Below are 18036 nucleotides of genomic sequence, written 5' to 3' on the forward strand. Positions count from 1 at the left end.
GCATAGACAATCACAGTTCTGCAGCCTACACACTGCACATGGATGATTACAGCTTTGCAGGATGCACACTGCAGGTGGAATTGCAGAATGTGCTAATGCAAAGTGAGGTTACAGGCAGAAGCTCCTGATCTCAGACTTCAGCTCTGAATCCAGCACCTTGCACAGGGACAATTCTGTCATGTCCTAAACTGAGGGGGCTAGGCACTCTTTGCAACAGAGCCTCGGCTTAACGCAACCATTATCAAGACCCTCCATATTTGGAAGAGGTTATTATCCTTAATTAAAAAGTTAAGTGAACATAGTCTTTTTACATTTTAACTGTTCTTGGATGTGGAAATTTAATGTTTGTTTTTTTTTGATTAATTAAATGGTTTCACCTGTTCCTTAATCTGCTTTTATTCATGTTATATAGAAGCAGTAGAAAAAGCCTTTAGACTTAATGAGGTGTAGGCCCGTGGGAAGAGGCTTAGTTTCAACAGTTAGCAGTTGCCATTCATGTTTGCTTCACTTGATGGAATAGTTGCAAATGCGGGCCAGCAGGACACTGGGATTTTGTGGCTGCAAAAGGGAAATATGGCCACAAGTGTTGGCCTTTTGGTCTTTTGACCTAACCTCACAAGGTCAGGCTTTAGTCAACCTCTTGCAAGGAATTTGTAGATGAATTAATATAAAATGAAAATATTGAGGATTTTGGAAGGCAGAAATAAAAATTAAGAACCATTCTGGATATTATCTTTTGAGATTGGTTGAGTTCATTGATAAAATCTTGCTGGAAAATATTGCATTAAATCTACCTGCACAAATGCAAAATAAAGGGTTTGCATATGCCTGAGGGTCAAATTTTTTCACTTGGAGATTAGTTTAATTCTTGAATGATCCACTAAATGAAGCTACGGAAGTGGTACGGAAGTGGACAGATATATGAACAGGGAGGTTGAGAGGGATATTGACCAAAGGCAGGCAGATGGGACTGGACAGAATGTTATCTTGATAGGCATAGACAAGTAGGGCTGAAGGACCTGTTTGGTGTTCTATGACTCTTCAGGCCCTTTCACACTTACAAGTGATCCCAGGAATTAATCGCCAAATGGCCTTTAAAATGCCTAGCTTGAAAGCAAAATCAGCTCAATGGCAGTGTCAGATGATGTCATCTCATGCCGGGGATTGACAGGCTCAACCCCTAGTACAATCCCCGGCGTCTGCAGATCAGGCAAGTATGAAACGGGTAAATGCATTGTGGGATTGAAATGACCCAAGTTTTTGCATGAGTGCATTTTTTATTTATTTTTCTTCTTTCTTTTTATTTCTTACTTTAAATTACAGGGGGTATGGAGGGTGGGAGGAATGAAAATGTCACTGTGTATATTTTAGATGAATATTTGTATATATTGTTATTTACATGGTTCACGGTGAAGTATTAAATAAAAAATATAAAAGAGGAAGAAAAGATTAAAATGAAGGTATAAACTTTGCTATTGGTAAGTCGCATCGGGGAGAGGGGGAGAGAGAGGAAATAAATAGCAATAAATTGCAATAAATGACAATTTTTAAATAGCGTGGGAAATTTCATAGCACTAATAGTGCACAATTTATCAAGCGAGTGGGAAAAATCAATGGTTGACCTCACTTTTCAGAATGCCGTGCTGCAGAGAAACCTTTCCATAAAAGCTCCTTTGCTGTAGCTTGTCATAGAGACTTTTCTCTGCTGCATGGAATTCTGGGAGGGCAGATCCACCATTGCTTTTTCCTCATGGTATTTATAAATTGTAGGCAATAGTGCTACCAACTTTCCCACTCTGTTTAAATTGTATGTGATAATGCTACCAACTTTCCCATACTATATAAATTGTGTGCTACAAACTTTCCCGCACTATTTAAAACTTGTCTGCTATTATTATTTGTATCTAGCACTTTCCCACACCCTTTACATAGGTCTGTACAACAACAACAGGAGCTGATGATCCCATACTCTGCTGAATATAATTGTGTTATAATTAGGCATGATTAATTTTGTTCAAATATTAGATCATAATACCATGATCAGGATTTAGGGCAGGTTCACCATTGCTCAATGCATCATAATGTCACCGTTAGAAGGTAGAACAGTCCTAACCCCGGGGATGGCTCCTTGCAATTATGAAAGTGTTCAGTGTCCCAGTTAGGAGTGGTCAAGTGTGAAAAACCAAACCCCCATTCCTATCCCGGGACACTGAACGGCCAATTCAGTGGGATGCAAGTTTGAAAGGGATTTTTTTATTCTATGCACCCAAACTCTGAGACCCTACACCTACTGATAACCTTTGACTGCTTTTAAATAGAGTTCAGAAACGGAGTCAAAATAGGCTGAGATTTTCCAGCAACTTTATTGAGAATCTGCTTATGAACCCAACATATTTTAAAGGATATTTAGAGTACATGAAGCAGTCTAGAAAGTGTTCTTTGGTCAGTGACATTGAAGAAACCACCAGGTGCAGACTGATAAGAGACTTTGAATTTGGAAATGTAATATTTAGGTTAACGTTAAGCTATATTTCTTATAAATATGTCTTAGGTAATGTTGTTGGTTTGGACCAGGGTTACAATACCTTCAGAAATGAAGTAATCTTTCGGAGTTATTTCTCTGCAAGCCAGAGTTATGAAGGTCACATGGTTTGCAAGAAACTGGAGGTGGCAACTGTTAAAGATCCCAGTAAATGGTCACATGGTTTTCAGGAATTTAGACTGATCTCATTGATGATGTAACATCACATGAAGGCAGAAAGACACTTTCATCAGAAGAAAACAGAAGAAGACTGAAAAGACAGAGGTCTGAGAAACACTTGACCTGCTGGAAAGCAGGACTTGTATTATCCTTTATCACAAGAGATAAACAACATAAGTGGCTTTTAAATAAGTAAGACTATGTTTGACTACCTCTAAGAAGTAATGTTTCCAAATCTTTTGAAAAGGATCTGTGTTCTTAAAATACCAAATGGTATTTTAAAAGAAAATAACCACTCTTACTGCTCTTTTATGAAAAGAGAGGCAGTCTTATTTGTGCCCAGAAGATGATCATTCTTGTTTGAAGGATAACTCTCTGAAAGACAGCTCATCAAGAGACTTGTGAGTTTAAAGAGACCTGAAAATATAATGTTTAAAAGCACTTCGCAATTACATCTAAACTGCAATTAAAAAGGATCCTGAAGTGAACAAGATATTTGAAACTGGATTTTGAAATTGATTTTTTTTCAGAATTAAGCTTAAATTGTAATGGTTTTGGATTTTATGAGACACACACACACACACACACACACACACACACACACACACACACACACACACACACACACACACACACACACACACACACACACGCGCGCACATTGAATTTGTGCATAGTTGGGTTAAATTTAGAATCATGATTAGAGATAAGTAAGAAATTTTATGTTATTAATAGTTTAATAAAATCTATTGTTTTGAATTTCCCATTGTCTGGTGAATTTTCTATCGCTGTTCATGTCTAAGTGCTAATAAGGTTTTATTTGTTCATAACAGAAACTTTTATGCATTCTAGCTTTGTAATTAAAAACTCTTCAAGATCAATGGAACATTATTGCAAATAGAGTCATTATTACAGTCATCACCAGTATACTGGTGATCAATAATGAAGAAGCCTTGCAGCATAGGTTAAGAATGTTTGCTGTCTCATTGCTATTTTGTCTTCACAATCTAAGGTTTACAATAGTTTGCATAAGAATGCAAAAAGAAAGTTGGATAGAATGATTATGTCACAAATAAAAATGTTTGATGTCTCTTCCTTTAAACCCATTGCATGCAAATCTTCATTTCTAGCTTTCAATAGCATAACGTGTAATGATAATGATCATGTTTGCATGGACACTAGCAAGGCCTTGATTATAGTTACTGTTTGATTAGACTTGGCTGCCAGCAAGGGGCTGACACACAGTATGCAAGATCTGTAATGGAGGTCATATTTTCCTCAACTTTAAAGTAAAGAAACTTTTCCTTCATCCATGTGTTGTGTAAGAACTCACACACATGAATACAAGATGAAACAATGTCTCAGCAGTGGAGTCAAAGTTATCTTCAATCAGGTAGGTAATAGAGGCACAGAGAGACTCACAGATCACTGGTGAGAGGGAAGTAAGCCTCAGGTGGTAAGTGGACTACACAATGGAAAGAACTGTTGAAAATTATTTTTTGGTTTTATTTGCCTTTTGTGCTTTTCCATTAAGACTCACAATATTTTGTGCCCTTTTTTTTCTGGAATGTAATGTAGTGAAGACTTTCAACGGGAATTAATAGAATGAAGCATTGACTATTTCAGGGGTGAACATTTTTTTTGTCTTTGTTGATTGTCAATTAAAGCAAATAAAATCATAAATTGATGATAGCCTCTGGAAAATATATATTTATTCTGCTACATTGAAATGCAATGTGGATACTGTAATTTAACTGGTGCATTAATCCTACCGTAATCATCAAAGGGTTAATTTGGTGCTTTACGGAGCTCTAACGCACATCAGCCAAAGATTTCAAAGCATACTGAGGATAAATTGATGTCTCTTTTCATTACCCAGAAGTCAATACTGCAATCAGAAAAGAGGATTAAGCCAAAAATCCTTTAGTAATAAGCGCCATCATTAATGACCAACTGCGTTGGAGGTTAAACTTCTGTCACAAGATTCGTTTAGTATCAGCATCTATTTTGATTTTCTAAAGATGTGTGGGCTTTTACTGTAAATCATCTTCGACAGAAATTTAATATGAATTTCTAATGTTAAAAAATAACATTAAAAAATTGTACAAAATGGGGGTGACAATAACATTTACAAGAATTATTTTATTATTCTTTTGAAAATAAAATTATTAAAGCTCAGGAAATCAGTTAAATGTGGAAATGGGTAAACTGGTCTTGGTTTGAAGGCATCAAATTTAACTTTTTAACTTTTTTTGTTGTGAGCCAAACTTCAAATATTAAATCAAGCACATAGACAATAATGTTTTTTTTTCAGTAAGCTGAAGCTATTATCGTACTGTACAATCAAGCTATTTACAAGATGTGTCAGTGTTGATCACTCAGTTTGGCATTGTTAATCCTGATATTGAATGATCATACTAAAACTCCAGTTTAGATGTTTATGTTGAAAGTTAAAACAGGAAAAAAAAAGTGTGGTTTTACATTTCCTCTGTGCAATAATTATAGGAAATCTGTTACAGTATATTTTTCTTAATCTATTGTCATGTGAAAGTAATGTATTTGAAATACTGTTACAGAAATGGACATGAAACATCCTTAGATCCAGTTGAATAATTTTACAGAATTAACACTACACAGATTGAGAACACTTAAATTAATTCCAAAATATAGACAGAGGAACAGTAGATAATAAATGATAAGGCAATGATTTTTCTTGTGCATGCACACAATACAGATTTTTATTCCGGCAATTGCAGGTGCACTTCCCTGAATGTTCTGTTCATTGAAATTAATTCAAAGCCTCACTAAGCTGAAGACTGAATACTGGATATAAAAGATTTTATTTCCATTGAGATTTATGCAGCTATTCCACTGAAGCTACCATGAACAGGCAGGTGAATTGTTGCAGAAAAACACAGTAAAGTCTATGATGTAACAAAGATTAACCAAAAAAAAAACAAGAATATTATTAACGCAAAAGGAAAATATGGTAGCTGCTAGAAAATGAAGCAAAATAAATGCATCAGAAATTCTGATAGAAGGTCATTGATCTGAAATGTAAACATTGTTTCTCGTGTTGCCAGATACAGCTTTCACTTTTGATTATTTCAAGCATTTTTGGTATTTATTCAGAAAATTTGATTCACCCATCTTGCTGCAAAGCTACTAGTTCAGAAATTCTATTGAGTACCACAACCATGCAAAGAGAAAATAAAGTGCAATGGGGCACTTACTGCTTGATGTTAATTAAAGGGGCAGCAGTTGTAATCCAGTGGCCAGGATCATGTCTAATAACAAAACCTGTATTGCTTATGTCTGGAGCTGCATCCGGAATACAACATTGCCATTCATTTCCACATTGACCAGTGGAGATTGAACCAACACATGTGGCAGCTACACTGTAGTAACAGAAATCACTGCCATGGAAGTGAGGGAAGATGCTTGTGAAGAGGGGTCACATTGATCTCCTAGGTAACTGTATCATCCTTCCCAACCTATGAACTGACTTAACTAATAGAACTTACAATCCCTTGTGAGGTGGTACTGTTTTTAAATTTCATTTTCAGATACATCCGTGGATTTCAATATGCTTGCCATATCTATCATTATGAAGCCAAGGGGCCAACCTTGGTTCAATGAGTGCAGAGAACATAGCTGTCATTTACTTACTTATCACCAGTATGGTGAAGCTGCAATACCAGATGACATGCATTCTAAACAGCAAAAGAGCATGAACTAGACAAGGCTAAACACTCTCACAATTAGGAAATCAGATTCTATTGTTGGTGGAATACCTGGAAATGATAAGTCAGAGTATAGAATGGAGAGAGAATCTGGTTGGATGGTGCCAGAGCAACAATCTTGCTGTCAATGTTACCAGGACTAAGGACTTACTGCAGATGCAATTCAAGCAAATTAAAAAAAACTTGCTGGAAGAACGTGGTGCTCAGGCAGGCAGGAGCATGGAGAGAAATGTAGTCAACATTTCATGTTGAATTCCTCTTTCAAGATATACAGAGTAAATGGCAGCTACTTGAGGACCTAAATGTAGAGAAAGACCTTGGGGAGCAAGTCCATAGTTCCTTAAATGTGATGACATAGGTGGAAAATATAGTGAAAAATATTTTCCTTGATTGGCCAAGGCACTAAACATAAGAGTTAGGATGTCATATTGTAGCTCTATAAAATATTGACAGGATGGCTCTTTGAGAATTGTGTCCAGATTTAGTTGCCACATTGTAGGAAGGAGGAAGGATGTTCCCCCCCCCCCGTGCCTGCCCCTCCCCCCCCACTCCCACAAAGGATTATGTGTATGGTTGATGATGAAAACTGTGTTTTGATGTGAAATACTGTGTTATAGAGGGGCAGTCACGATCACGGTTTTTTTTTGCGAAACGTTAATAATGGTTTTTGGTTGTAGCTCAGTGTGTGTCTTGTAATGTTATAGTTTTGAATAATTTTTTTTTAATGTTATTAAAAAAAAGGAAGGATGTGCTAGCAATAGAGGAAGTGCAGAGATGATTCACCAAGATCTTGCTTCTGACGCTAGCAGTGATGATAAGGGCAGATTGGATAGGATGGGAGGCAGATGGGTAATGTGAGAGAGGTTTATTCTATTATGAGGGGCAGAGATAGAATCTTTATCCGGGGCAGCTTTGACCAGAACCAGGGGGGCATGGGCTTAAGGTGTGAGAGAGAGATATTTAAAGGCAATCTGAGAACAAATTGCTGGAGAAAATGCTGGAGGCAGATATAATTATGTTTAAAGAATTTTGGACAGATAATTGGGTTGGAAAGGCACTGATGGATAATGGGGTTAGACATGGTAGACATGGATGAGATGGGATGTAAGGTTCTGGTCCTGTTTTTGATAATTCTATCATTTTAGAAAGAGAGAGTCTAACTAACTACACTTAACATGCAATTGCATTACCATCGGTGAGTCTGTCATCTTCAGTATTTGGGGGAGATTCACCACTGACCAGTAACTGAACTGAACCCATGACCACACACATCAAAAGCAGGCCATGATACCTTCTAACACTTGGAAGCCATTCCATCATCCACAAAACACATGTCAGAACTTACCTGACAAGAGCAGCTCCATTAGCTCTCAAGAAGCCCAAAACCATTTAGACAAAGCAGCCTGGTGTACCCTAAATATTAATTTTTCTCACCACCATGAACAAACTGCCCAGTTACTAGAGTGAGTACCATCTCCAAAATGTACTGCAGTTACCTTTCCAAGTTATTCCAATTGCACTCCCCAAATATATGATATCTACCAGCAAGTAAGGCAAAGGGAACAGATGCACCTGCAGGTTCCCCTTAAATCATATACCATCCTGACTTGGAAATATGTCACCCCTCACTGTGTCTAAATCCTAGAAGTCTCACCCCAGCAGAATTTTGGGAATACCTTCGCCTGCACTTTATGGATGTTGTTCAATGCCATCTTCTCAAGAATAATTCGAGATAACCAATAAATGCTGGTCTTACCAGTGATGACCAGACCCTAAAAATCAGACTACAATCCATACACTGTTGTGATTGAGATACTATTGATTCAATGTGTATTTCATGTACAAAATACATTGCTGTAGTGATTGATCTTGTCAAACAGGTTCAAATAATTACTTTTGCCAACTTAAAATTTCTTTCTGCTTTCTACTTCCTGAAAACCTTTGTTAACCAAGTTATTTACATTGTACAACAAACATTTCTCATTTCGAATTCAGGCATTAACCATTCATTTCCTAAAGTTGGAGATTTGATTTTTTCTCCTTCAAGTCTGCATCACATCTTTCATCTGAATTGTTATAATGATAATACAGCTCATATTAAAGTTCTAATTTTAGCATTCTTCTGTCTTCTTCTGCTAGAGAACACTTCTTGTGCCACATGTCTATTTCAAATTCTTTCTCCTTTAATAAGATCCTAACTGAAATATCCTTCCCATCTGTTCAGTTAGCTTCTGTACAAAGTTTTTTTCCCTCATCCTCCAAGATTCTAATCATCATCAACATGAAAATCCTTCTCTTTAAATCTGGTACAACCTTGACTTCAAACTAAGATGCTGAGGTTTCAAAGATTTAGACCAATGGCTTGGATATTCTTGTCCCATCTTGCTTCCTCTTCCAAATTGTGTTATAATCATTCTAACCCTTTGAAGAATCTCCACAAGATGAGTTATTTCCATCGTGGCTGTATCCTGCATCATTGGATCTCAAACAACTCAATGCCATGGAATGAGACTTCCTTGGATCAAATACTGATTTTGCCATTATTTTCCACTTCACCATTTGGCTCCACATCCTCCATAGAGAAACAACGCCACACAACCTGCATAAAAGACAAAGAAAATGGGGAAATGTGGAAACTTCAAATTAATTCCTATTAAGAGTATAAAGTATAATTATCCTTGTAATTTTATTGGTATAATTAATCATGTACTTTGTAAATTAGTTTGAGTCAGCTCAAATTAGATGTTGCATGTAAGTGATCGCTACCAGCTTTCTTCCACATCCTAAACATTAGTCGATTAATTGACCAACACAAATTGCTCCTAATGTTCATGTGAATGATAGAATTGAGGGAAAGTTGATGAGAATATGTGGAGAATAAAATGGGATTAGTATTAGATTTATGTAAAGAGATACATGATGACCAATGCAAATTTGATGAGGTAAAGACACCATTTTAGTGTCATATAAAAACTCTATGAGATGAAACTCTACTAGCTACATTTTATTCAATTTAGTATCATCAGTGAATCATGTTACTCATGTCTTCCACTGTGAAGATCAACACAAAATAGTCGTACAAGGACTGGGCCATTTGCACATTACCCAATATTAATTCTCCTTCCCATCTTCCAAGGGTCCTAAGTTCACTCAGCCACACTTTTCTACTTTACATAATTAATAAAACAGTTTTATTGTGTTTTTATATTTTGTGCTAGCTTAATTTCATGATATATCATTCTTTACTTTATTGCTAACTTATAGAAATGAAAAAAAACATCCTAATGAACAAGAAAGTAGCATTTGACAACCTCCTTAGAACTCTCAGCTGCTATGTTCTTCCTACATTGATGTATGGCTGCGAGTCATAGACCATCACAAATGCAATGGAGAAAAAAAAATCAATGTAGCAGAGATAGGGTTTCTCAGAAGAATATTATGCCTATCTTATATGAACAGGATATCAAACAAAGAAGTTCAACAAAGAATGAAAACAAAGCATACATTACTTAAAAGAACCAGAAAACAGCAATCAAAATTGTTTTGACACATACAAAGAGATATATTGGAACATGTAGTTACAACTGGAAAACCAGAAGGAAAAAGAAGCAGAGGCAGACAGAGAATGAAAATGATCGATGAAATAACATCATGGTTAGAAACAGGGGAGGCAACAACTAGAATTCAGAGGATCAGAGACCGTGGTGGATGAAGAGACATGATCGCCCATGCCGAACGGTAAGGCTCCTGAATGAGAGTTTAAAAAAAATCTTTTTAAAGCTTTCTCAATCTTCTAGTTTCCCATTACATTTGGCAACTTTGTACACATGTGCTTTTAATTTGATTCCATCCCTTTATTTCCTTAGTTATTTAAAGTTGGTTCACTTTAGATTTGTTGTCCTAGTTTTAAACTGGAATATACTTTTGTTGAGCAATGTGAAATGCCTCTATGAACAACTTCCTCTGTTCCTTAACTGTCCCACCATGTAGCCTGTCTTCCCAGTTTACTCTGACCAACACTTCCCTTGTCCTGTTGACATCTCCCTTGCTTAAAAATAATACACTGGTTTTAGATCACACTAGTATATAACCATATAACAATTACAGTACGGAAACAAGTAATCTTGGCCCCTCTAGTCCGCATCGATGTAAGTGAACTCCACTAGTCCCACCAACCTGCTCCCTGTCTATAACATTCCAATCCCCTCATATCCATGCACTTATCCAACCTTCTCTTAAATGACAAAATTGACCCTGCTGCAACCACCTCTTCTCAAAGGTCAATCAACTCAGCCACCACTCTCTGAGTGAAGAAGCTTCCTCTCATGTTACTTCTAAACTTTTGCCCACAACACTCAACTTATGACCCCTCGTTCCAATCTCACCTACCCTCAAGGTGAAGATCCTATTCAGATTTACTGTGTCTATCCCCCTCATAATTTTAAATGCCTCTATCAAATCTCCCCTCAACCCTCAATGCTCCAATGAATAAATACCCAGTCTTCCCATTCTCTCTTTGTATTCTAGAAACTGCAATCCAGGCATCATTTTAATAAATCATGTCTGCACCCTCTCTACCTTATTAATATCCTTCCTATAATTTGGATACCAGAACTGCACACCATATTCCAAATTTGCCTTCACCAATGCCTTGAACAGTCTCAACATCATCTCCCAGCTCTTATATTCTATGCTATGATTTATAAAGGCCAGTATACCAAAAGCCTTCTTCACCACTCTATCTACATAAGAATCCACTTTCAAAGAATGATGAACTGTTATTGCAAGGTCTCTCTGTTCCTCTGCATTCCTCAATGCCCTCCCCTTCACTGCATATGTCCTGTTTTGATTATTCTTCCCAAAATGAAGCACTTCACACTTATCGATATTAAACTTCATCTGCCACCTTTGAGCCCACTCTTCCAAGCAGTCCAAATCCTTCTGCAGTCCCCGAAAACCATCTTCACTATCAAAAACTCCCCCTATTTTTGAATCGTTCGCATACTTACTAAACCAATTTACCACTCCATCAATCAAATCATTAATGTACATTATGAACAATGAGGGGCCCAACATCGATCCCTGAGGCACACTTCTTGTCACCAGCCTCCATCCTGACAGACAGTTATCCACTATGACTCTCTGGCATCTATTTTCGAGCCACCGGTGAACCCATCTGAACCTTCCTCACCAACTTTCCATGTGGAACCTTATCGAAGGCCTTACTGAAATCCATATAGAAAACATCTACTGGTCTACCCTCATAAACCTTCCTAGTCACCTCCTCAAAAAATTCAACAAGATTTGTCAAACATGACCTTCCCCTCACAAACCCATGTTTGGTGTCCCTGATCAATCCCTGCCCCTCTCGATACATGTACATATTATCTCTAAGAATACTTTCCATTAGTTTACTGACCACTGACGTCAAATTTACTGGCCTATAATTGCTTGGCCTACACCTGGAGCCGTTTTTAAACAGAGGAACCACATTTGCAACACGTCAATTCCAAGGCACCATGCCCTCCCCCCCCCCCCCCCCCCACCAACCCCGTGACTTTTGAAAAATCCCTGTCAGAGCCTCCGCTATTTCCTCCCTGACATCCCTCAAGGTCCTGGGGAAAATACTGTTGGGACCCAGAGACTTATCTACATTTATATGCTTCAAAACTTCCAACACACCCTCTTTCCTAATCCCTACATTTTCCATAATCATCCCTTATCCTACACGATTCCATATCCTAGTGAATACTGAAGAGAAGAACTCGTTCAATATCTCCTCCATTTCATTTGGCTCCACACACATTTGTCCACTCTGATTCTCTTATGGACCAATTCTATCCTTCACTCTCTTTTTGCTATTCACATATTTCTAAAAACCCTTTGGATTTACTTTCACCCTGTTCGCTATAGCCACCTCATACCTTCTTTTCGCTTTCCTAATTTTTAAGCTTCTTTTTACAATCCATGCATTTTCCAAGCATCTCATCCATACCTTGCTTCTTGTGTTTAATTTAGGCCTCCCTTTTATCTCAAATCAACTTTCTAATCTCCCTTGAAAACCACGGCTTTCTCGAACTTTTGGCTCTGCCTTTGATCCTAACAGGAACATAAAGATTCTGCACCCTCAAAATATCACCTTTAAATGACCTCCAATTCTCCTCTACCTCCTTCCCATAAAACAAATCAGCCCAAACCACTCCTTGCAAATCTCTTCTCATTTCATGATATCTGGCTTTCCCCCAGTCAAAAACCTTAATCGCGGACCAGACCTATCCCTTTCCATAATTATATTGAAACTAATGGTACCATGATCACTGGATCTGAAGTGCTCCCCAACACACCTGCTCTAACTCATTCCCCAACAGTGGATCCAACACTACCCCTTCTCTAGTGGGTACCTCAACATATTATTGCAAAAAACTATCCTGCACACCATATAACCATATAACCATATAACCGTTTACAGCATGGAAACAGGCCATGTCGACCCTTCAAGTCCGTACTGGTTCACTTGAACAACTCCACTAGCTCCTCCGCAAACTCCTGAGGAAGTAGAGGCTTTCTTCATGATGCCATTGGTTCCAGGAAAGATCCTCCGAGATAGTGACTCTATCTTCTGAGCTAACAGCTCCTGTGTTTCTTTAACTTTTTTTTTATCAGATTCTTCCAATTTCTTTTTTAAGTCATCTACCTCCATTGAAGATCTTTTTACTGCTGTCATTTCAAATAACCACTAAATTGCTTTATTTGCTTGTGTTAACCATAGATTGAAAGGTTGTAGATATGTAACCTTTCTTTTGGCAATTTAAGCACTCGGGTGTCGTAAACAGAGAAAATTGTGGGAAGTTCAGGGTTCATTTTATCGTCACACAATAATACATTAAAAATGTAACATACCTGATTAATCTGTCTGCTGCAAGGCAAAAAAAAAGAGTCACCATTAGTATTGCCCAGTGCCCCTAACAATAGGCATTTAAAGTTTACAGCTGACAGAATTGGCTTCATTAATTTGTTATGGACTTTGTTTCATAGACTTTGACTTTGCTATTTTCTTCATCCATGGACTGCAGATATATCAGTCACTTAATTCTCTGGCATTCTTCCATGATATTTCCATTAATGAAGCAATATGACATGTAAATGACAGGTGTTCAAAAAATTTGTATTTATTTCATCTATCAGATCCCAAACAAATCTTAAACATAAGGCATGATCCAAAAAGGCAGAAAAGGTGCAACTATTTTTAATATATCAAAGTATTCTTTATTCAAAATCTTTAAATAAAACAATTGTCTGCTTAGCTCAAGAAGATTTGTCAACATGAAATTTCCTTATTTTTTTCAGTGACAGTCTCAAAATACAAAGAGAAATTTTCTTCACACAAAGGAGACTCCAGACTCTTCAGCAAAGGTCTATGGAGGTTCAGTCACTGAGTATACTCAAAACATATATAGTTAAGTTTTTAAACATTAAAGGAATCAGGTAACTTGCAGTGGGGGAGCTGGCAAGGGGAGTGAAGTGGCCTACTGATATTATTTTTGTTGTTTTGTTTTACTCTCAAATGTTCTCACAATAACTTCTTCACCTTTCACCTCCAGGATATTGTTTTGTTTTATTTGATTACACTGTACATGGCTATATGGTTATAACTTCTCAACTTTGTTCATCAGTACTTAGATTCCCCTTGTGGCCATTCATGGAACCATCCATCCTATTCCTGTTCTACAGTGATGTGACTACCTTGGTGCATGCAGTAGTCTGGTGATAAGGCAATGTCATTGCCCCTTGCCATGCTGCCTTATACATTTACAAAATTTCCCAGTCTATATTATGAAAATTGAAATCCCCCACTAACACAACCTTGTGCTTTTTACAAATCTCAGCTACTTTCTGGCACATTTGCTCCTCCATTTCTTTCTCCCCACTAGGTGATCTATAATAGACCCCTATAATTGTAACCACACCTTTTCCATTTTATAATTCCCCTCATACCACCTCCCTTGATGAGCAATCTATCTCGCATCAGCACTGCTGTAATATTATCCTTGACAACCAATCCCACACAACCCCCCTTACCCCTCCAATTCTATCACATTTAAAGCAGTGAAATCTCAGAATATTTAGCTGCCAGTCACATCCATCCTGCAACCACATCTCACTAATCACCACCACGTCATACTGCCAAGTGTCTATCCACATCTTCAGCTCATCTACCTTCCTTACAATACTCATAGCATTAAAGTAAATGCACTTCAGAGATTTCCCACATCCCCATTTTTATGGACAACTCTTTTATTATCATCATCTCCCCTCCATCACGGCACCGATCTGTTTCCTTCTCAATCATCTGCCCTTCCACCCCCAAATTTTGTCTACAAGCCTTCTCTCTTTGCCGACAAACCTTCTCTTTGCTGTCCTCCTTTATATGGACCCCTCCCCCCAACCATACTCATTTAAAGCCTCCTTGGTTCCCCGAGCAAATGCCCCTGCCAGGATCTTGATCCCTCTGTGATTCAGATGCAACCCGTCCAGTTGGTACAGGTCCCACCTCCCCCAAAATAGGTCCCAGTGATCCAAGAACTCAAATCATCTGAATAAGAAATTTAGTATTTCTGCAATTACTCTTTTCAAGAGAATCCTGAACTACAAGATAACTAATTTTATCTTAGGGCTTTTTCGCTTGTATGTTTGGAATAAGTTGTCCAAGAAAGCTATTATGAATGCATTCCATGAAGTCCTCCTCAAGAATGCCTCGACTAAATTAATTTGCCCAATTCAAATTTTAAAGTTCACGTTCAATGTGTGTTAAAATCCCCTGTGACAACTGCTGTTCCATTTGTAGATATTTCTTCATTATTGCCTTTGCCACTAAGATGTTATTATTTGAAGGTCTTTAGACAACTCCAAGTTGAGATTTTGTCCTCCCATACTATTACTAATTTCTACCCAGATGGATTCAACATTCTGCTCCTTCGATCTTTTATCATTTCTCACTATTATCATGATCTCATCCTTAATTCAGAGCTCTTCCCCACCTCCCTGGGTTTCCATGCAAATAACCCGATTTGGATGTTTAATTTTCAATCTCCTTCACCCTGCAACCACTCTTCTGTAATGGCCACTAATCATACCTGTTTATTTTGATTTCTGTCATAAGTTCACTGACCTTGTTTTTTATAGGACAGCATTCAGATAAGGTGCCTTTACACTTATTGTCATTTTTGAATTTGGTAATTTTTAGTGTGGAGAAAGTTCTTGGTGTCAACTCTGTTTAAATATCTTTTCTTGTTTTCTGAACCAATTCTCATTTAATTCATAAACATGATTCTGTGCAATACCAGCTTTTTAGGACATTGGGTTTACACATTGATGAGTAATTTCTAACCAAATGAAGTAAGAACAAACAGAAGTCACGAAAAAGTGGGAAACATATTACTTAGTTGATTCTTTTCTTAGTTCTAGATTGTAATACTCACAAGGCTAATTGTACTTTTGATTGGTTTTATTGAGATGCAAGAATGCACACTTTAATCTGATGAGCTATTTTTAATGACTGCCCAGCAAAAATTTAACATGAGAGAATCAAGAGATAATGTCAATTAGTTAATTGTTTAATTAGGCAAGCCTTTTATTTCAATTCTCCACTGCCTCTTTGGATTCCAAAAGTAAGCATTGTCTGTGTTGTACGTTTTGCTATTAAATACAAGTCAATGTATCTACTTGAAAGGAGTATTGACTACAAGTATACCTTGATGAAAAGGGCTCAACCCTGAAACTTTGGTTATGTATTTTCCATTTCATCAGATGCAAGGATCGACAACGAGATAGACAACAGACTCGCCAAAGCAAATAGCGCCTTTGGAAGACTACACAAAAGAGTCTGGAAAAACAACCAACTGAAAAACCTCACAAAGATAAGCGTATACAGAGCCGTTGTCATACCCACGCTCCTGTTCGGCTCCGAATCATGGGTCCTCTACCGGCATCACCTACGGCTCCTAGAACGCTTCCACCAGCATTGTCTCCGCTTCATCCTCAACATTCATTGGAGCGCCTTCAACCCTAACGTCGAGGTACTCGAGATGGCAGAGGCCGACAGCATCGAGTCCACGCTGCTGAAGATCCAGCTGTGCTGGGTGGGTCACGTCTCCAGAATGGAGGACCATCGCCTTCCCAAGATCGTGTTATATGGCGAGCTCTCCACTGGCCACTGTGACAGAGGTGCACCAAAGAAAAGGTACAAGGACTGCCTAAAGAAATCTCTTGGTGCCTGCCACATTGACCACCGCCAGTGGGCTGATAACGCCTCAAACCGTGCATCTTGGCGCCTCACAGTTTGGCGGGCAGCAACCTCCTTTGAAGAAGACCGCAGAGCCCACCTCACTGACAAAAGACAAAGGAGGAAAAACCCAACACCCAACCCCAACCAACCAATTTTCCCCTGCAATCGCTGCAACCGTGTCTGCCTGTCCCGCATCGGACTTGTCAGCCACAAACGAGCCTGCAGCTGACGTGGACATTTACCCCCTCCATAAATCTTCGTCCGCGAAGCCAAGCCAAAGAAGAAGACATAGTACACTGTCTGACCTGCTGAGTTTCTCCAGCATTGTGGTTTTACTTCATTCATGGTCTGCAGACTTAGGTGTTTTACTCCTTACATTGACTATCGACAATAAATAGTTGAGCATCCTGAAATGCCCTCACAGACTCTCAAATAGGTTACTGCTGTCTTTGAGCACAGTGCAAATAACCAAGACTGATTATGGTAGTTATTTGATTACAATATTTTTGTTGAATGACAACATTGTCTGACTGAATTAATGCAACCTAGATTGTATACCTAAAATGGATGAGAGGGGTGGGGTGGGGGGGTGGCTTGGGAGGAGGGGGGGGGGAGAAAAAGTCACTGTAAATGTGTGAAAAAGAAAAAGTGTATATCATGGCTATTGTGATTTATGGTGTGAAAAAAAAAAGCAAAAAACTTTATTTGAGAAGACCAATGCCTCAAGATGCTGATAGATGAGGAGCTTCCTTGAATTAGTAGATAGTCAACATAATCTTTTTGAGTTACTTTCAACTCCTCCAACCACAAAAGAAGAGAGCAACTATTTTCAGTGATCTTGAAAGAAAACTCAGAGAAACTTCTTTATTGTTTAAATGTGCCAGAAAAGACAGGAAGGATGATGCATTACTGAAAAATTAGCTATTCTGCGCATATTGAATCCTGTTGAAATTTCAACAAGAAAGGAACTCCACTGTCAGAAATTGAACTCTTTTAAATATTGTCAATATCATCAAATTGTGTGTAATTTTTTAGATGAACTGAGATGTTTGAATATTGTCAATGTCAGATCTTTGCTTTTTCCCATTGTGTAACTTATCTGTAACTCATCAAATATTTTAGACATTTTTTGAATTCTTGGGTTGATAGAACTAACTGTCCTGGTCTTTATAAAATAAAATACTCCTCACTCTCTCTGAAAACACTGAATGTCAGTTCTAAACAAATGTTCCCAGCATTCATTGTTTTATAAAGGGAGAAATGATAAGAATTTAATGGATGGCATGTTTCCATTATTTGATATATTC

The sequence above is a fragment of the Narcine bancroftii genome, chromosome 1 (genome assembly GCF_036971445.1).
Source record: "Narcine bancroftii isolate sNarBan1 chromosome 1, sNarBan1.hap1, whole genome shotgun sequence".
NCBI classification, from domain to species: domain Eukaryota; kingdom Metazoa; phylum Chordata; class Chondrichthyes; order Torpediniformes; family Narcinidae; genus Narcine; species Narcine bancroftii.